The sequence below is a fragment of the Hydra viridissima genome, unplaced genomic scaffold (genome assembly GCF_058129835.1).
Source record: "Hydra viridissima isolate aposymbiotic clone 2 unplaced genomic scaffold, HvirCarnegie_v1 scaffold_9, whole genome shotgun sequence".
Lineage (NCBI taxonomy): Eukaryota > Metazoa > Cnidaria > Hydrozoa > Anthoathecata > Hydridae > Hydra > Hydra viridissima.
This window is the reverse complement of record NW_028324308.1, coordinates 190671-196867: the sequence shown is the minus strand read 5'-3', so window position 1 is coordinate 196867 and position 6197 is coordinate 190671. Positions and strand designations below refer to the sequence as shown.

General features: G+C 30.9%; 1 pseudogene; it reads right to left on the bottom strand.

Moving 5' to 3' along the window:
• Positions 1-2174: 2174 nt before the first annotated feature.
• Positions 2175-4483, bottom strand: LOC145194239 (uncharacterized; annotated as a pseudogene).
• Between the last annotated feature and the right edge of the window lie 1714 nt (positions 4484-6197).

The following is a 6197-nucleotide window of genomic DNA, read 5'->3' as shown; positions in this document are numbered from 1 at the left end:
AACCTTTCTCTTTCTACTTTTCTTAATAAAACAGGTCTTACTTTTCCTAATTGTCAAAAAAAAATCAAAATTCCTTTGTTCTTTAGTGTGTATTTTTAAATGCCCCCGAACGTCGGTAATCTGCCCCCGAACGTCGATAATCTTAAAAGTGAATTTTATTTGCATGGTTTCGTCAAAACAACATTTTTTTTTTTTGAAAACAAAAGAACAACGTTCTGACTGTATAACGCACAAGTTTTTGTTTACAAAGTAAGGTGAATTCGCATTGTATAAAACATTTTAAATAGGTTACATGGAGTTGTTTCACTACTTGGTAATTTACAGATCCACGGATATTAGGAAAATCTATATACGAAAGATCGCCGTTTATTGCAAATATCCATATCTATTTATAAAGTTTTAAAAAAAGTGTTTGCAAATAAAACATCATAATAAGAATTAACTGTAATAATAAATTTATTACAGTTAAGCAAAAGTTTTTATAAATATAAAAATGAATTTTTTTTATTTAGTAACTAATAATATTAAAGAAAAACATATCAACATAAGTACAAGTCATTTTTTGAATTTATTTTTGAATTGTCTTTGAAATATTCATTATTACCAGTCAAATCGGTCCGATAAGCAGAAGCTAATGCAGCAACAGTGTCGCATTGGGTATACTACTAGTATATCGTCTTTAATACCAGCACTTTGATAGTCTGTCAAATCAGCCTTTCCAAGTATTGCAATAATTGCTCGTTTTGCAGCTTTTGTAATTATTTCAAATGCACCACCGAGGTGTGGTCTTTCGGAAGCGTACCATTTGATTCCTCTGTTAGAAGTACTAATTAACTCCTCTGTTAGCCGTTGAACTGTTACTTTTATCTTTATCTAAGTTGTTAAAAAGTTCTTTTAATTCACTATTTCCGCAAAGTTTGTCCTGTTATCTGATAGTATTTCTACTGGTAATCCTCCTCTATTTACCATCCGATTAAACCCATTTAGAAACCAATTAAACACGTGATATTAAATACGTAAACAAGCATAAAAATAATTTGTTTTGCGTTCTCTCTCTTCCTTGAACTGTAAGAAATAGTCCAGCAAAATCCATACCAGTTTTTGCAAACGCTCGTATAGTTCTTTTAGACGAATGGTTAGTAGAGGCGCCATTACTTGCTGCGCAGGGTTGCACTTTCTTTTTTTACATATATTGGATCATGATTCTGTTTCACGAATTTTTTCTCTTCCTCGTATGACCCAATATCATTCTAACAACTTTGTTAACATTTGATTCGTTCCTATAACATGACTCCCATCTTCGTGAAACTGTTTTATCAATTTTAATATGTGACCTTTTTGCAAAATGATTGGATCATATGGCAAGTATTCAGCATATTTTAATCTGTCACTAGAACGTGTTAAACCTTCTTTGTCTAATTTTGGCTTTAAAAAAATTACTTTACTTGATATTAATAACAGTGATAATTTCGTTTTAAATTCTAAATCAATTTCGATTAAGATTCTAAATCAATTTCGTTTTTAATTCGTTTTTGCTTATCTCATTTCAGTTTTAGTTTCGTTTTCGTTTTGTAGCTCGTTTTAGTTTTCTTTTCTATTTCGTTTTTGAATTTTAATTTCAGTTTTTATTTCGTTTTAGTTTCAAAAAAAGAAATCGTTTTTATTTCGATTTTGTTTCGTTTCACATAATGAAGTCTAATATAGTGTAAAAGCATTGACGAGTACACTTTAAAAAACTAAGCAACTGAATACTCTAAGAAGAGCAGATGCAAAGAGACTTAACTAGTATGTCACAAACAGTTTTACAGCAAGGCAGGCATAAAACTTACACAGTTCACAAATATAGGTTTTAGGTATAAAATGATGTGACCCCGGAAGTTTCAACGGATTTAGGTTACTAATACCATATGTTTTAAAGATCTAACTTTAAAAAAATCTAATGAGTGGCCCTTTTTGAGAAAATTTGTTTTTAAAATTAAAAAAAAACTCATTATATTTTTTAGGACTTTTAATGGTTTAACTTCTTTAAATAGAATTTAAATCAAAAGTATGCTTGATAATACAACGTTTATTACTAATTTTTGTTAAATATTACAAGACTACAACATTTTAGTGAAAAAATCGATGACAAAAAATCTTTTGTTACTACATATAACTTTGATAAAGTTCTTTGATTACAGGTTTGCACTACTAAACACCTCTACAATTCTCTTGGTTCTTGTAAGATCTTTTTTGCTCATTTGGGAAACACTGAACCTGTTGATAACAGGCTTCATTTTAGCATGAGCTGCTTCAGAAGCCTGCTCTGCATATCTTCCAAGAGAACGCCCTGATCTGGAGAAAAAGTCTTCTAAGTGTGCTGTAATAGTATATACTTTCCAAGTGACAGTCAGTTTCTTTTCAAGATCAGATTCTTTTTAAGAAAAGTATTTTGTATAAACTATAGTGAAATACTAAAAAATGTACTGGGGCAAACAATATTATTAAAAGCAAAAAGAGACATTCTATAGCCTACATCATTACAGTATTCTTGGGTAACCACATAAGATTGCGTAAATGCCTGAATGTCATCTTTGTAATTGGGATTCAAACAGTTTCCAAATGTTCCTTGAACTACCACGCGGAACTTTTGCAAGGGTTCTAATAGAGGTAGTAGCTCTACTGGTAACAGATTGTTCAGCTCATCGCACTGTTCTAGTATCCGTTTTGAAGCATTTCCTTCATAAGTTCCACCATGATATCCTTTTCTTATACATCCTAAGCTTGAAACCCACATCTCAAACTCGGGCCACAATTTGGTTAGAAATGATGACATATGATTTACAAAGCCCATCAGCATGTGAAGTTCTGGCAAAGATATAACATCTAACAACAACTTGGATTTGTCTTCTTCCTTGATCAAGCATGGTTTCACAACATTCTATGTAAAAGTAATATTTATTAAAAACTGATAAAATGTAGAAATTTTTAAGGCAAAACTTTATAAAGATCTTCAATTATGTTCATTAAAGTCACCTTGAAATCCTGCCTTCTTTAGTGTGGCAATCTAGACTCGTAATACAGTGTATACCAATCATCTAAAGATCTCAAAGTTTTGAGATCTCCAGCAGCAATAGTTGATGTACCTTCACACCAGGCACAGGAATATTTTCCTCCGTGAGCCTAAAATAATATAAGGCTCCTAAATTACATTTTATCAAGTAATACATGTGTATGTGTTCAAGTAATGTAAAAAGTATAAACTTGGATTATAATATATTATACCGAAATTCCCAACAATATGTTGATGATTTTCATGTCTGATGCAAGAGAATATTTGCATTTATGCAGATTTAGGCTCTCGACAATCTGCAATAGGTTTTCATGGGTTTCTTGTAATTTATCTGCATATGCAAGAGCGACAGCCCCATTGATCCCAGAGTATGTTCCTTTGTCCCTCATGTCATCCTCTCTCTCTTGTTCAGGGTCAAATACGTTACAGATTACTTTCAATAAACCTCCACCTAAATTGAATATGCAATTCAGGGATTATTTTACTAAATAATAGATTAAAAGAATGATCAACTTATATCTATGTCCCTCATTTTTAACTTTGGCCACCTGAATCAGTTCCAACTCTGACAAGAGTACAGTGGTAATTTTGAACTCTGAAATCCATGACGAAGTTGAGAAACTCTGTAAGGTCTTCAACATAAGCAAGGTCTCTTGCAACTACTTTTGTAAGCCTATTGTTTATCTTCTCTTCAGCTTGAATGGTCTTGACAGCATAAAAATCTGATAGGATCTTGCTCCTCTCATCTAGTTTTGCTTCTGTGAATGATTCTAATTTTATACCGCATTTTCGAAGCCCCTATAACATTAGCTTATTCATATATTGACTAAGTCCTAGTTTGTTCATAAGGGGCTGGATCTCTTCAAACTTCACTTTCCTGGTTTGTTCACTTGGTTTTCCAAGGATTACAGGAATTAATGATCCTCCTGTAATAAAATTTATTAACTCATACATGCATATTTAAAAATGGCTAATGCTGAAAATACAAAAGGTATCATTTTACATTTTATTTATAGTATAATAAATAACCTAACCTGTTGAAATATTGATCTCTTCGCCAAGGTTTTTCTGTGAAGATGCATAAATGCTTTTGAGCAAAATTGAAGTAACTTGCTGTTGTACCTTTAATGATCTGCTGTTTAGCAGGCTTGAAACATTTACCTTCTCCTGTCCAGGAGAACATTTGTGGGGTATACCTTTACCACGATTGCAAAAGCAGTTAGGACATAAAAGAAGAGGTTTTTCTGATTTTGACTTTTCTATTCTAGCTTTGGTTTTCCTTAACATCTTACGATCCGTGGATTTTGCCATAGCACAGACTGTGCAATGTATGCTACAATCTCTTCCAGACTTGAAAAGCATTAAATCCCTTTGCTTCCAGTTTTCAATAACATTTATTGGAATAGGATTATTGGAAGCCAGCTTGTACATGTATGATTTGCAAGATGAACAAATTCCTAAGTAGAATAAAACTGCTCTTATGGATTCAGAATAAACATCTATTTTTAACAAAGAACATTGCTGTGAGTGAGCAGTAAGACATGTTTTTTTTTTATAAAATATTTCGTTCAATATTCTGTCAAAAGACAGTATTGAATTGATAATAATACTAAACATCTTGTACAGAAAATGTTCAATATAAGTTTTACCTGTTGGATACTCAAACACATGTTTTGAATAGTTGGGATTGATCTGATCTTTGATCAATTTTTCCAGTTTCAGGTAAATGGGTATACATTTTAAATCTTTGAGGTGGCAGCAGGCACAAACCAGTCTTTGATTGTCCTCATGACTTCTTTTATATTTATTCTTTTTAGAGAGCAGACGTGGCATAACTTTTTGGTTCTTTAAACTACTTTTGCAGATTTTATTTTTTAGTTTTGCGGATTATCTATTTAAGGCACATAAGTGTATGTGTTGTTATATATTTAAGTTCAGAGAGTGAACATGAGAAGAACTGGATTTATTGCAGTTTGTACTGACTTCTTATTTTTTATAAAAATACTATTTTATTTTAATTCATTACAATATTGATAAATAAATGTAAATAACAAAAAAAGCAAATGTGTGTGTGTGTGTCTAGATTGGACTATTTATGGAATATGGCTACCCATTCTATATATCAATATATAGAATGGGAAACAGATTGCATTTTTTTGCTTTTTGACTCAAATGTTGCAGTCTTGTTATATTTAACAAAAATTAGTAATAAACTTTGTATTATCAAGCATACTTTTGATATAGAATGAGAAACAGATTGCATTTTTTTGCTTTTTGACTCAAATGTTGCAGTCTTGTTATATTTAACAAAAATTAGTAATAAACGTTGTATTATCAAGCATACTTTTGATTTAAATACTAATTAAAGAAGTTAAACCATTAAAAGTTCTAAAAAATATAATGAATTTTTTTTTAATTTTAAAAACAAATTTTCTCAAAAAGGGCCACTCATTAGATTTTTTTAAAGTTAGATCTTTAAAACATATGGTATTAGTAACCTAAATCCGTTGAAACTTCCGGGGTCACATCATTTTATACCTAAAACCTATATTTGTGAACTGTGTCCATCAGTCTTTAAAGGTATACCAGTGTCTTATATTCCAATAGTGTCTAGAAAACGAGATGTCACTGGGTTAATGTGCTCTGAAAGAAATAGTTTATCTGATGAGTTCGAAAACTTTAAAAAAAATGGAAGCTATTCAATTTAATTCAATTGTAAAAAATTTGAAGTCAATGATAAATAACTGTAAAGAAAAATTTTATTTTTTTAAAAAAGAAAAAAATATATTTTTAATATCATATGAACATTGTGGACCAGTACCAAAGTTTTCAATATATATAACTTTAGAAGATTCTGGAGATATTTATTTTCATTTTTAAACAAAGGAATTATTAAATATTATTCTCAACTGGAGAATGCTGTTAGTTATGTTATTAATAATGAAACAGATTCTAAGCGAGCAAATTATATTAGGCATCAAGTCATCAAAACTAATTGAACGACAAAATTATGGATTAGTTCTCAAAGTTTTTTGTGATGAAACAGTTGCAGCATTACGTGTAAAAATTCCTGAAGCTACCCAGCTAGCACACATACGTTGGGCCGACGTTGGGCCAACGTCGGAAGCGTTGGCCAATTTTATTA